The sequence below is a fragment of the Scylla paramamosain genome, chromosome 2, assembly GCF_035594125.1.
Source record: "Scylla paramamosain isolate STU-SP2022 chromosome 2, ASM3559412v1, whole genome shotgun sequence".
Taxonomy (NCBI): Eukaryota; Metazoa; Arthropoda; class Malacostraca; order Decapoda; family Portunidae; genus Scylla; species Scylla paramamosain.
In genome coordinates, this window is record NC_087152.1 from 30,285,605 (window position 1) to 30,301,290 (window position 15,686).

Here is a 15,686-nt window from a genome sequence, read left to right on the forward strand (position 1 = left end):
ATAATAATAATAATAATAAATGATGATAAAAATAATAATAATAATAACAGAATAATAATAATAATAATAATAATAATAATAATAATAATAATAATAATAATAATATTATTATTATTATTATTATTATTATTATCATTATTGTTGTTGCAGCAGCAGCAGCAACAACAACAGCAGAAGCATCAACAATAGCAGTAGCAATAACAGTAGCAGTAGTAGCAGAAGTACGTAGCAGTAACAGTAGCGCAGCAGTGGTATTATCGTTACAGAAATTATGCAATGTATCTGTAGACGTACAATGAAACATGTATTGCTTTCAATTTGCACAACTTGGTAATAAAATAACGATTTCCTTTTCAGAGTGTAATCCTGGTGACAAGCATAGACTGTTAGAAAGTCTGAGTGTGCGTAGCAGTGGTCTGGCCAACGTAATGATGTATGTATATATGTGGCGGGGCTCCTCCCCAAGACTCACTGCGCTCCTACCTGTCACTTGCTGCCATCGACCTCGACTCATCCCACCCCGCCCTACGTAGAGACGGTAAGACCGAGATCTGGCGATCATAAATCCAATTTCCTTTCTAAACATTTTAATTATATTTACAAATAAGGAAGCGAGTGAAATACTTTAAAAATGATAGACGCCTGTACCGATCAGGGTAAGTGTCTTGAAACCTTCCTCTTGAAAGAGTTCAAGTCATAGGAAGGTGAAAATACAGAAGCAGGCAGGGAGTTCCAGAGTTTACCAGAGAAAGGGATGAATGAATGAGGAGAATACTGGTTGTCTCTTGCATTAGAGAGATGGATAGAATAGGGATGAGAAAAAGAAGAGTCTTGTGCAGCGAGGGCGCGGGAAGAGGGGAGGCATGCAGTTAGCAAGATCAGATCAGTTGGCATGAAAATAGCGGTAGAAGATAGCAAGAGATGCAACATTGCGGCGATTAGAAAGAGGCTGAAGAAAGTTAATTAGAGGACAGGAATTGATAAGACGAAAAGCTTTTGATTACATCCTGTCTAAAAGAGTGGTATGAGTGGAACCCCGACATACTTGTGAAGCATACTCCATACATGGACGGTTAAGGCCCCTGTACAGAATTAGCGGCTGGGGATGAGAAAAACTGTTGGAGACGACTCAGAACACCTAACTTCATAGAAGTTGTTTTAGCTAGAGATGAGATGTGAAGTTTCCAGTTGAGATTAAAGTAAAGGACAGACCGAAGATGTTCAGTGTAGAAGAAGGGGACGGTTGAGTGTTATTGAAGAGGGATAGTTGTCTGGAAGGTTGCGTTGAGTTGACAGATGGAGGAATTGAGTTTTTGAGGCATTGAACAATACTAAGTTTGCTCTGCCCCAATCAGAAATTTGAATGGTAAGGCTCTAAACATGTTCACAAACAGGAAATATATGTTCATTGTTCTTGAAACAGAACAGTGACCACTGTTTACGAAAATCTAAATATAACAGCGTTACTCTCAAGGCCTGCCGTCTCCATGAAAATAAATAAATAAATCGATTATTTTAATTTAATTAATGAATAAGTAAATTAATAAAATAAAACAAAACAATACATAAATTGATAAATAGATAACACACACACACACACACACACACACACACACACACACACACACAAAAGATCAGGTTCCTTCCGTTAATCAGCTGCAACATTTTTCTTTCCTAAGACCTTCAGATGCTGCTGCTCCCCTACAAAGGAATCAATGAGTTTCAATCTCGAGGAGAAACCTGTCTTTACGAACGGTTGTCCTTCCTGTGGCTGTGGTCTGAGGGGCTGTCGGTGCGCTCTATCGCGCGGCTTACCGGCAGAAGTCCCCATACAGTGCGGCGCTGGTTGCGTTGGTGGGGGCGTTATGAAACCTCACGCAAGTCTGACAACGGCAACCAGCACCACTTGTTACCCGCCGCGACGAGCACAAGCACGGAGCTGCCAATCAGCGTGACACACAGCGACCTCTCCTCCTCCTTCACAACATCACTGTCTTCAAGATGGACAGGTGTTCCGTGGAGCATATCGCTCCCGTCCTTGCACGACGCTGGACTAGTTCAGTCTGGATTGTTGCACCACAGTACTTGTGGAGCTTTTGAGCCTTTTGCACTCCACCCTAATACAACTTTTTCATATTTTACACATTCAGATTCGACCTCAGCTTTCCGAAGATTACGTGTGTATGCATCTACCCCGGAGGCGATGACGTCTCTTCCAAAGGCACATGCACAGCAACACTCCGAGGTTTAGACGTCTCACGTCTCAGTAAAGCCTATGCATAAAGGAAGTTCGGAAAAAAAGTTTTCCTTTTCAATCGAATTTGAGCGTGTTACCCAACAAATAGTTGACGAATAAATGTGCCCGAGGTTCACTGTATCGTTGTTACTCGTGTGTCACACGCTGACATCCTGTTGTGAGTGTACGTCACATTCCTAAATATGAACTTTGCCTAAACTGTTGTTTCTTTACCCTTCACCAGTCTGCCATGATTCTTGTCATTTAGCTGCCTAAAGAACATTGCTAAAGGATCCAGGAAAATAAAAACCTATGCTGTAGTGGTAATAAAATTCGAAATATCCACACTAACAAGCTGCAACATATGAAGGCAAAACCAACTCCAAGGATTGGCTGTGGTAATAGGAAAGCATGGTAATGTCTGATGACTCTCGCTCTGGTAAGATACACAGTAAATACACTGCCCAGAAAGACAGCCGAATGATATGAGAAAAAGGACAATATTTGAGACAGCAGTAAACAGAAATGGAAGGGAATCAGAAGTTTTAAGTAAAACGTTAAATAATCAGAATTACTCCAGTTTCTCTTTGCCGCGCGTTTGCTTTTTTTTTTTTTTTCAAAGATAACAACGAAATATTGATAATGATTTACTGCTGAAGTTTGTTTGCTATCACACTACGTCAATGTGGCTAATTATATTACTTTACCTTTGTGTCCACTTCAGAAATCTGACTGCATTAAGGCTGTTAATAAGAATAGTCAAGAAACAGAAAATAGAGAACTTGAAGAATTCAACGACACTGTGGTACAGTGGCACTCCTGCTAGTGTTGTGCGTTGCTGTGAAAACCTGAGGATTATAAATTGTACTGAAGTTTAAGTTGCATCATAACATTACTTATTGTCTGTTCGGTTAACAAGGATCAGTTAACAATCAAGTCATGTATAAAAATGAAAAATAAGAATAAATATTATATAAAAAATCAATTAATATATATATATATATATATATATATATATATATATATATATATATATATATATATATATATATATATATATATATATATATATATATATATATATATATATATATATATATATATATATATATTAATTTTTTTCTAATTTTTATACATGACCTGATTATTAACTGATATCTATCTATCTATCTATCTATCTTCTATTATATATATATATATATATATATATATATATATATATATATATATATATATATATATATATATATATATATATATATATATATATATATATATATATATATATATATAAACACTATCAACGTAAAGTAAATTCCACTGTTTATGTTACTCCCTCCTCCCGATTCCAGCAGCGACATGAGGCTGGCTGCGTCGCTGTGTGTCTGGTCCTTCTCGATCTCCTGCCTCCCCCTGTCGTCCATGGCTCAGCTAGACCGTGAGTTTTACACGCGCCATGACTTGTGGTCATTCTGCTCGCGTGAGCACGGGTCAGGAATGGGTCAGATGCAGTTCGACAAGTGGCGCTTCCTCACTTTTAAAAGAAAAATACATTTTGATGTTACACTTATACTTGTTCCACCCTTGTTCCATTTCTACAGTATAAAGTTCGATCGTTATCCCTGATAACTAGTTTAATCCGCTCACAGCTACGGCTGACGGGTGGAACACAGACGCTGTCACCGCTGTGAAGGAAGTGTTCCAGTCATCATCACAAGTGGACGCCTCTCTCATCATTATTGTTGGAAAAAGTTTCAGTGTAAGTCTTTTTATTCTTCTCCCTATCATGACAAACAGTTAACAGCTGTCTCTGTACATTAGCACGGAAAGAGACAAGGGCCAACTATTTCAGGGACAAATCGAAGACCTCCTCGGAGACTCGCGTGGAGCAGCGGTGTTTGAGGTGACCTCCAACACCTCTCGGCTTGACCAGGTCGTCGCCAGTGCCCGCCAGGTATTTACTAAGGACTTGGGTACCAGGCCTCTGTACCTGTTATAAGTGTTACCCTAGATGTTTAGTAGTGGTAATGGTAGTAGTAGTATTGTTGGTATTGCAATATTTAACGCATAGCTGCCTCATAACTCCCGTCACCTGCTCGTGAACAGGTGCGGCTGGCGTCATGGGAGGCAGTGGTGATAGTAGTGAGTGACGACCCAGCCTTCCTCGTCGCCTTCGCTCTACAGGCACGCGAGAGTCGCCTCTTTGTGTGGGCGACAAAACTCATCGTGGTGACGCGTCGCTGGCCCCATCGCCTCCATCCCCTCCACCAGACCTTGTCCCTCACCAACTCCGTCCTTGTGGTGCTGGACGCCGAAGTAGAGATATCGAGGTATGAGATTACTTATATAGCTTTACTGTTTGCCACCTTAAGTTATTGATTCACAATGGTCTCTCGTAAAGCCCTTAACATTACTATTTACTTACTGATGTCTTATTAATAAGTTATTGTGGTATTTTAAATTACCAATGGGGCCTGTGGTCAAAATTACATTTTTCTACGTACTGTGAACGTGATTAGAGACTGGAAAATACCTAATTTAACGCCAATCCCACATTCTCCTCAATATATATATATATATATATATATATATATATATATATATATATATATATATATATATATATATATATATATATATATATATATATATATATATATATATATATATTTTTTTTTTTTATTATTGTTATTATTATTATTATTATTATTATTATTATTATTATTATTTTTATTTTTTTATTTATTTATTTTTTATTTATTTATTTATTTACTTTTATTTATTTTTATTTATTTATTTATTTATTTTTATTTATTTATTTATTTATTTTTTTTTTTTTTTTTTTGTGTGTGTGTGTGTGTGTGTGTGTGTGTGTGGATAGGGGGAGAGGGATCGCAAAGACTGGGCGGTGGAGAAAGTGAATATGATTTTTCAAAACTTAAATCAAACAAAACGGTTTGGCCTCCTAATCCTAAGCTCCCCTGAAATCCACGTCTTTGCTAACTGAGGACTCACCAGTGTCTCGCTAACTGTCGTGATTCATTTTGTTGGCCAAATAATAGTGAGGGGCTTCTCTAAACAAAAATTTATCTAACTATATAACCTGAACTCGAAGGCAACGTTCCTTCCTCTGAACCCCCCAGAGTAATGCTGACTGCCGTGTTTCAGTCTCTTGGTACCTCAGATTTCATACAACTATTGTAGGATTTCGTTGCGTTAATTACACACACAGCAGCCTTCACATGTGTTCAATACTGTACGAGTATGTATTTCGTGCAACACAAAAATATTATACGGATCTACTCGTTTACGTATCTATCAAAGGCTTTTAAAAGAAAATCTAATCAAACATAACAACCATCTGATCCTGAAAGGGAGTCCTACCCACCAAAATTGTGCTAACGAAGCGTGAAGAACGATAGTAACATAAAGTCTCAACCTACAGAACCCTTAAGTCGATAACAGAGCGTCGTCCATATCTGTCTTTAATAGGTACATGCTGAAAAGCTGAGGCGGTTCTGGGGAACAATCCTTAAAATTCTTGTATGTCGTTAGTACACTCCCCTCTCGTTTTACACGTATTTAAATTACAATGACTCGGAATAACGTTGAATCTGTACTATTAAGAAAATAATTATGCGAATAAAGCGATTAATTTGTGCTTCCATAATTTGCATTAGGAATAACCCGCTGATGCTCACATGGTAAAAGGAACATCATTCAATGAATGAAGTTCAACGAAACAAATGTGTGGTTAATAAAAACAGAGCTCCATTCACCATCTTTGTTCCAGGCATTAAGTTTAGTTAGTTTTACTTGATCATTCATACGTATTATTAACTGTCTCTGTGTGTGTGTGTGTGTGTGTGTGTGTGTGTGTGTGTGTGTGTGTGTGTGTGTGTAGTTTTTTTTTTTTTATCTTTATCAAGAAATACAAGTATCAGCAGAAACTCACTATTCACTTATGTCTGTGTTCCTTAATCCTGCGAATATGAGGAATCAATTTATGACGTTATCATTTTGTCTCCATGAATAGCATTCATAAAACTTAAAATGACGAACTGTCTGGCCACGAGGACAGCCAAGGGAACACTGGCTCTCGCAGGGCAGCAGCCTGGGCAGTGCTGCCATTCCAAGGCCCAGACGTCCCTCCGCTGAGAGTTGCCTCATGGGCTGTGGGACGTGGCCTCCAACTGTATCGGCCATTCTTCTGGAATAAGTTTTGGAAGTGAGTGTCACAATCTTATTTCCTTATTAGCTCAGTTCCAAGGAAAAGGTGCATTTATATTTATCACACACATACACACATACACACACAAACACACACACACACACACACACATTATATGTATATATATATATATATATATATATATATATATATATATATATATATATATATATATATATATATATATATATATATATATATATATATATTTTTTTTTTTTTTTACTTTTTTTTCTTTGGTGAGTAGGCCATTGAGTATGTATGTGTTGTTGAAGTCTACAGCAACTGGAGCATTATTCTCTTTAATGGAGATCTTTTGTACTTTCCGCACAAGGGTCCGTTTGTCAGGATGTAGGCTTTGTAGGAGTGAACTGAACTCCATTCTGCTCTCGAGACGTCTTTCGGTCTTGTCTGGACCATCCTCAAGAGAAGAATGAAGAGACTGGCGAGGAGACGCTCCTATAATTGCACGTAGCGGACGTGATGAGGTGCAGGGAATGAAGAAAAAGAGGCAGAAAAAGTGACTGCCCTAAGAAGTACCGCTGCTGTGTCATCTCCGCTTTCGTTAAGAACCCTCACCCAGTCTTCTACATGGAAGGTTACCACCGCTGAATTACGAAATCTCCCAGCTCCTCACCAATAATGAATAGCCGCAGCAGGAAATTGATGACGTCATATCACGGAGAATGGTCACCTTCATGTCTGAAAACACAGCGAAGAGGGAAGAACCGAGCATCACGCTGTACTACAAAAACACCATGTCCACAGCGTACACAGGTGACGAGAAGGCACTGAAAACATCATCTTCAACAACGTTATACCTACTAGTGATGATACAAGCTCAATCTCGTTATATATTACAAGTCCCGTAAGACTGCCAGCCTCTTAATGAAGAACAGCTGTTTGCCTCCAGAGAGTTCTCTGCAGGAAGTGAATATCGCGTACCAACATATATGCACTATTGGTGACTGTAGTCACCTAAATTCAAGGTACATCGGCTTCACCACTACTAACCTGTCGAAGAGGATCACTGCTCACCTTCAAGATGGAGCGATACACCGCCACTACATCACCGAGCACGAACTCTTCCTGAAGAGACACCACACGGAAAATAACACCAGCATCCTTGAAAAAGTCAGTGATATCAAGAGGCTCAGGATGACAGAAGCAACACACATCCACTTAGAGAAACCTTCAATCAACATTCAGCAACAAGAGGTTTCTCTCCCCACGAAGCGGCTACTACCTGGCCGTACCCAAGCCCAGCGTTTATTGGCTCTTCAACCCCCTGCACTTCGCCACGTCCGCTAAGCGCAATTATAGCAGCGTCTCCTCGCCAGTCTCTTCACTCTTCTCCTGAAGATGGTCCAGACAGGACCGAAAGACGTCTCGAGAGCAGAATGGAGTTCGGTTCACTCCTACAAAGCCTACTCCATGTATGGACTATGCTTCACATGTCTGGGGGGGTTCCATTCATACTGCTCTTCTAGACAGGGTAGAATCAAAAGCTTTCCGTCTCATCAACTCCTCTCCTCTAACTGACTGTCTTCAGCCTCTCTCTCACCGCCGCAATGTTGCATCTCTAGCTGTCTTCTACCGCTATTTTCATGCTTACTGCTCTTCTGATCTTGCTAACTGCATGCCTCCCCTCCTCCCGCGGCCTCGCTACACAAGACTTTCTTCTTTCTCTCACCCCTATTATGTCCAGCTCTCTAACGCAAGAGTTAACCAGTACTCTCAATCACTCATCCCTTTCTCTGGTAAACTCTGGAACTCCCTGCCTGCTTCTGTATTTCCACCTTCCTATGACTTGAATTCCTTCAAGAGGGAGGTTTCAAGACACTTATTCATCAATTTTTGACCACTGCTTTGACCCTTTTATGGGACTGGCATTTCAGTGGGCATTTTTTTTTATTGGATTTTTGTTGCTCTTGGCCAGTGTTCTTCCTACATAAAAAAAAAAAAAACGCATCCTTGAGCGGAAAATACAAAAGATCTCCATTAAAGAGACTAATCCTCCAGTTGCTGTAGACTTCAACAACAACAACAACAACAACAACAACAACAACAAAACACACACACACACACACACACACACACACACACACAATTATATATATGATATCATAATACTTACTAGCGACAAAGAAAAAATACGATGTGGCAAAAAAAAAAAAAAACTAATGGGTCATTAAGATAGGTGGCAAGTGTCGGGAGGGAACAGACATGTCACCACCACGCAGCGAGGCAGCGAGGCAGCGCGGCGCGGAGGCGGCGGTGGTACAATATATCAGTGCTCTTCCCGCCTACAAACTCATCAAATTATGGATGAAAACTAAAGAAACTTCCCCATAAGCTTACTCCGATGATACCTCTAGGTAGCAAATAATGCCTAAATCATAAATTATCCGTGTTACTGAAGTTCTTATGAAACGGCCAAAATTCACTCACTGTAACAAACATCGAATACAGAGGAATTTAACTTACAACTAATTGGCCTTTTCCTCTGTTAGTTCGTTCATCAAGGTACCACACACACACACACACACACACACACACACACACACACACATATGTAGCTTTTTATTTATTTTATTCTATTCTATTTTTATTTATTTATTTATTTGTTACATTTTATTTTGTTTATTTATTTCTACTTATTTATTTATTTAATTTATTATCAATATTATTATTATTATTATTATTATTATTATTATTATTATTATTATTATTTACTCATTTATTTATTCAATTTGTTTATTATTTATTTTTTTTTATTTATTTATTTATTTATTTATTTATTTATCTTTTTTTTTTTCGCGCGCGTGTGTGTGTGTCTGTGTGTGTGTGTGTGTGTGAAGGAAGTGATGGTAATAATAAGATCAATCGCTGGTTTTTCTCCACGTCTTCCCGGCCATCTTGTATCTTTGATAGGTTTTCTGGGGAGATAAATCTGCTGGTGGCAATGGAACAGAACCACGGGAACAAGGTGGTCATGCAGCCAGACCCAACAGCTCCGGGCGGTCAGCGGCTGCTCTTCAGGGGATACATGGTTCCCGTCCTCGAGTACTTGGCGCAAGGACTCAACTTCTCGTAAAACACTGAGACTTTGAGAGTTAAGAAACATTACGATGAGGAGTTTGACATATTTCAGTAATTTGACATATTGATGAAAATATTTGCCATTCCCTGCTCGAGAATCTTGTGATACAAAACAATTATAACATATTTTTTCTTCTCTTTGATGACTGGGAAGGTTCTCATATCAGCGGCCATCAGATGGGACGTGGGGCGCCAAACTGCCAGATGGTTCCTTTAGTGGTATGGTGGGCCAAGTCTACAGGGAGGTAACACACACACACACACACACACACACACACACACACACACACACACACACACACTTGTTCAATAGGAAAAAAAGAACATGTGATGATAAGGTTTCATATCAAAGAAAAGGAAGAGGAAAGTAGAGTGGAAGATTACAAGTATGAAAGATTTAACTATGGTAGGACTAATTTTGAGCAAATGAGGAGATACTTTGGTGAGACGGAATGGAGCGCCTTTATTACAACAGAAAGCATGCAGAAGAATTGGGAAGCATTCATCCATATATATGAGGAGGGAGTGAGAAAATGTGTACCAAGAGTAAATACAAAGAGAATATATAACAAAGGCTGGTATAACAGAAGATGCGAAATGGTGAGGGAGGATAGGGAGAAGGCAAGGGATGATAGATGGAGGAGAAAAAATACACAGGAACTGTGGCAAAATCACACAACTACAAAAAATGAGTATGTAAAGGTTATTTGAGAAGAAAGGACAAGTAATGAGAAGGAAGTTATGGGGGAACCAAAACTATTATGGGGATAGCAAAATGAAAAAAAAAGAGAAAGCATAAATAATCAAATGTGGAGGATCTAGCTGAAATGGCGGAGATAATGAATAAAAGTTTTCAATCAGTGTTCACAAAAGACAGGATATTTGTGGGGCAGAGTGAGATGAGCACAGAAACGGGTCTAGGGGAAATCCAAGTAAGTGAAGAAGACGTGGGGAAACAGTTGGAGGGACTAGACGTTAGAAAGGACATAGGATCTGACGGAGTGTTGAAAGAATGCAATCAGCAGTTGACATGGGTGGTTCACAACATTACTGAGAGCTTCTTAAATGAAAGTAGAGTCCCGCTTGAATGGAAGAGAGCAAACAAAGTTCCAGTCTACAAAAGTGGTAAGAAAGAAGAGCCATTGAACTATAGACCAGTGTCTCTAACAAGAGTGGTATGTATGTGAGATGTGTGAAAGACTAGTGAAGGAAAAATGGATGCAGTACCTAGAAGAAAATGAGTGATGAAAAATAACAATTTGGATTTAGAAGAGAGAGGTCGTGTGTTACAAACTTGCTGGGTTTTTCTTCAAGAATGGTGGATATAATACAAGAAAGAAATGGATGGGCAGACTGCGTATATTTAGACCTGAAGAAAGCCTCTGATAAAGTGCCACACAGGAGATTGTTGTGGAAGTTCAAGCACGATGGTGGTCTGAGGAGTGGCCTGCTGAGATGGATGGAAAATTTCTTGATTGATAGAGAGATGAGAACAGAGGTAAAAGATCGGAAGCCATCATGGAGGAAAGTCGATAGTGGAGGCTCAATACTGGCACCAATCATGTTTGCAGTCTACATAAATGATATGACAAAGAGTGTGAATAACTACATGAGCCTTTTTGCAGATGATGCCAAGATGCTGAAAAAAAGTTGAGTGAGGAAGACTGTGAAGTGTTGCAACATGATATTGGAGTGGAATCATAGACGGGAAAATGGAATTCTATCTAAAGAAATGTAAAGTAATGGTATTTGGCTGTATCTGGCTGTACGCCAGATAGTGAGAGGTTGAGAAGAGCAGAAGAGGAAAAGGATTTGGGTGTTATAGTAAATGAAAATTAGACACCAGAGAGACTGTGGTGGCTCTGATCCCCGTGCTCGGGGCTCCAAGGTACCATACATTGTCATGATACAGATCTTCCGAAGCAAGGAGAGTTTGAGCTGGCAGTGCACTCTTGAGCAGGCGGATTCAAGTCAGACGTAATGTAGGGAACCAACGGAGGACGTACAGCCAGATGGAGCTCAGGCAGCAGGCAAGGCACTCGTTTGGTACCAACCTCACACAGCACCACGACCTCGTGCCTCACCACGCTACTGAGCCTCACCATAGGCTCCTGCCGTAGCTTGGCTCTGGGCGTGGCCACCCTGACGTGCCTCGCCACACAGCCACCTCGTTGTGCTTCACCATGCTCTTCCAACGCCTGCCACTGCCGCTTGCCTCTTCTCTGTCTGTAGTGTAACTGCCCCACTGGCATTCATTGGACTCTCAGGTCTCAGCCCGACTACGGGCGAGGACACCTGGTCGAGCCCCACCACGCTGTCATACGTGCATACATTGAAGTGTCTCGACTAGCTCTTGGGCCGCGACACGCCCCCATACCTCAATGCATCTGTGGCTCTCGACGCTCCAGCTCTCTCTGGTTCTCACCCTTATCCATGCACAACACTCTAATGTTTTGACTCCAGTCAAGTTGACTAAGTCACAAGTTTTTGGTGGTGATTATTTGAGGGTATGAATTGTGTTTTCAGGTAATATGTCTTAAGTGAGTTATAGGTTAATACAGTAGGGTACGCAACAATGCAAAGTCGTTATAACGTACAACTGCAATAACGCACTGAAATTAAAAAAAAAATATTTAATCGAAATAACGAACCAAAACTGGCATAACGAACCCGCTACTCGTGCGAGCACTGGAATTTTAATCAATATCTAATCGGAATAACAAACCAAAATTGGCAAGATGAACGTAATTACCATTCGTGCGAGCACTGAAATTTTAATAAAAATTCAATCGGAATAACGAAGTAAAACTCGCAAGACTAACTCACCAGCTGTGCGAGCCGCTGCTCACCTATTCGGCGCCTGCCCCTTCCTCCCTTTTTTTTTTCTTTCCCCTTCCTTCTTTCGTCTTGTCTCAAACCTCCCTCCCTGTCACCTCCACTCCCCGTTATGTGTTAGAGATGAGGGACAAGGGAGTAATACCTCTCCGTCTCTCTCTCTCTCTCTCTCTCTCTCTCTCTCTCTCTCTCTCTCTCTCTCTCTCTCTCTCTCTCCTCCCCTCAGTTATTTTATGTCATTTTCGTTTCATCCTTTCTCACTCGCGTATATACGTAATTCCATTTTCATTTTCAATCAGTCTCATTCTATTTTAGCAATCCTTAGGATTGTTCTTACTTTCAGAGAGAGAGAGAGAGAGAGAGAGAGAGAGAGAGAGAGAGAGACAGAGAGAGAGAGAGAGAGGGAGAGAGAGAGAGAGTTTACTATACGTAGGTAAACAAGTGGCGCCGACGGTAGGTAAATATGGCCTATACTTGTCAAAGCAACGCGAAACTCGGGGTGATAATGCACGAAACTCGGAATGGTAAGAATTTAGGACAAAGCGTGAGACTCGGGAGGGTTCTGTATTATAATTGTTGTTTTATCTCAAATGCAGTAGTGCAAATGTGCTTATTTTGATGTTTTTTTTTTTTTTTCGAAAACTGCGGAATTTTTTATATTATTTTCTGGTTCCCTGGAACCTATCAATTTTTCTCATAGGTTCTTCAGTCACCATAATGCACATTTGCCATAAAGAACGCTATACTGGAACGAATCACGTTCGTTATCGCGTACCGTACTGTATCTGGATATTAAATGAGTGAAATTCATGTAATGTTTTATCGCCTCCTCCCAGTGTGGTCGTGCTACAAGACACATTAGCAAAATTGCAGAAGCAACCTATAACTTGTTGAAAAGAACAAGACTGGCCTTTGCATATATGGATGAGCAAATTATCAGGAAGACGATTACATCACTGATTACACCTAGACTGAAATATGCAGCTGTAGTGTGGTCACCCTACAAGAAAAAGGAATAAATAAGTTGGAGAGAGTTCAGAGAGGAGCAACGAAAATGGTACCAAGTATCGGGGTCTTGTCATATGAAGAGAGATCGGCGAGGTTACACCTATCAAGGTTGGAAATAATGAGAGCAAGGGGAGACTTGATTGCAATATATAAAACATACGAGAAGGTGGAGGAGGTGAACCGGAATGATTTGATCGTTTGGGATACACGAGATATTAGAGGACATGGAAAGAGGCTGAAGAACAATGCTTGTAGAAGAGATGTCAAAAAGTATAGTTTCCCATATAGAAGTATAGATGTATGGAACGGTCCGGATGAGAAGATAGTAAATGCAAGAAGTGTGCATGGATTCAAGGCTAAGTTGGATATGGGACAGCACGAGCATAACTCTTTTCCCATGAAGCACAACTAGGTAAATACTGACTTGGCATCATTGTTTTCTGACCGCATCAAGACTCTATATGGATGATTCAGTGTGGGTGGGTCAGCCTGACATGGACTGGTGAGCACTTCCTCTGTACCCGCCATCCAAGATGGAAACTCCTACTCCTGCTGCTCGTCCTTATTTGCTTCAGGATCAAAGGAAGAACATATTTGCAACACAAATAAGTACTGTTTTTTTTTTTTTTCGGAGAGAAGTGAAAATTAAGAGATCATAGGAAAAAAAAAGTGTGGTACCGCAATAACCAGTCACATGACGTCGGAAAAAAAAAAAGAAAAATAAAGTAAATAAAAATAAAATTTGCATAAAATGCAAGTGAGTAGGTACCGCAATAACCACAGTCACATGACGTCGAAAAAAATGAAAGAAAAAAAAAATAAATAAAAATAAAATTTTGCATAAAATGCAAGTGAGTAGTACATGATGGTGGTGTTCATTTTGTACCCAAGGCACTGCCCTCACTGAGCCCGACATCTGGCGTTGTTATGTGTCTTCCTCACTTACCTTCAGGTTGGCCTGTCAATGACTGGGTAAACAAAACGACATGTGGGCCCCCTAAAGACCTGATACAAGACAGAAAAAAAAAAAAAAAGGAATACAAAGCCATGAGACAAAAAATTAATAAAAGTACCAGGCGTTGATCATATGCCCAACCCTGCCCTCTTGGCATTCTTCCAATGTAGGGTTAACGTTCTCCTTCGTGCTTTGTACGCAGTTTTTCTTGTAAAAAAATAGTATTTAATAATTACCGTGCGTCTAATGCGGCCGTTATACAGATGCTTAGTCCTGTAAGCTTATGCAATAGTACAGTAATCACAAATATTGTTACTAATAATAAAACTCTCTCTCTCTCTCTCTCTCTCTCTCTCTCTCTCTCTCTCTCCATTCCCTGCCCTCCTCTCCCTTGTCCCTTATCTCTGACAGATAAGGGGGAGGGGAGGTGACAGGGAGGGAGGTTTGCGACAACACGAAAGAGGAAGGGAGAAAAGGAAAAAGGGGAGGAATGGACATAACTCATTCAACTTAGCAATTCTCAGGATAGTTATTCTCTCTCTCTCTCTCTCTCTCTCTCTCTCTCTCTCTCTCTCTCTCTCACACACACACACACACACACAGAGAGGGATGGAGGGAGGAAGGGGGGAGGAGGGAATGGGAGGGGAGGAGAGAGAGAGAGAGAGAGAGAGAGAGAGCACACACGCGGTTTTAGATGAGATGGTAGTACTGTACAGCTACAGCGCTGCATCACACCAGATATGAGGACAAAACACACACTCTTTTAGGGGTTTTGGAATCCACTCTCTTCATCTTCTGAGCCAAACTTCCTGTCCTATCCACTCCTATGGTGATGATACCACCCTGCACTTTTCCACGTCTTTTTGTAGAGGCTCAGCCCTTCAGGAAGTAAACAGCTCATGCAGAGAAGCCACAGAACGCCTGATTTCTGATCTATCTAAAATTTCTGACCGGGGTAGAGCAAACTTAGTATTGTTCAATGCCTCAAAACTCAATTCTTTCATCTATCAACTTGACATAACCTTCGAGATATCTATCCCCTCTTCTTCAATGACACTCAACCCCCTCCCCCTTTTCTTCATTGAACATCCTCAGTCTGTCCTTTACTTATAATTTCTAAACTGGAAAATTCATATCGCATCTCTGGCTAAAACATTTTCTATGAAGTCAGGTGTTCAGTGTCGTCTCTGCCAGTCTTTCCCACAACACTCCCCACCCCAGCTGCTAAATCTGTACAGGGGCCTTATCTGTTCATGTATGTTGTTTGCTTCACGTGTATAAAAAGCTTTGTTAGGGGTGACTTCCACTCACACCGCTATT

At 40.4% G+C, this 15,686-nt stretch overlaps 2 long non-coding RNA genes across 4 annotated transcripts in view; one reads left to right on the plus strand and one right to left on the minus strand.

Annotated features, from left to right (window-relative positions):
- Window positions 1-178: 178 nt before the first annotated feature.
- Window positions 179-6,446, plus strand: LOC135112959 (uncharacterized). The gene is made up of 4 exons (XR_010274645.1): window positions 179-538; window positions 3,589-3,674; window positions 3,886-4,566; window positions 6,318-6,446. It is a non-coding gene; the product is annotated as an uncharacterized LOC135112959 (long non-coding RNA).
- LOC135112946 (uncharacterized) overlaps window positions 4,413-15,686 on the minus strand; it is a 46,042-nt gene continuing 34,768 nt past the window's right edge. For 2 of the 3 annotated variants that reach the window (XR_010274640.1, XR_010274632.1), the window contains exon 3: window positions 6,007-6,446. This is a non-coding gene — a long non-coding RNA (uncharacterized LOC135112946). Of the gene's footprint in view, window positions 4,541-6,006; window positions 6,447-15,686 lie in introns of those variants that run through there. The other variant, XR_010274636.1, reaches the window with a different exon arrangement.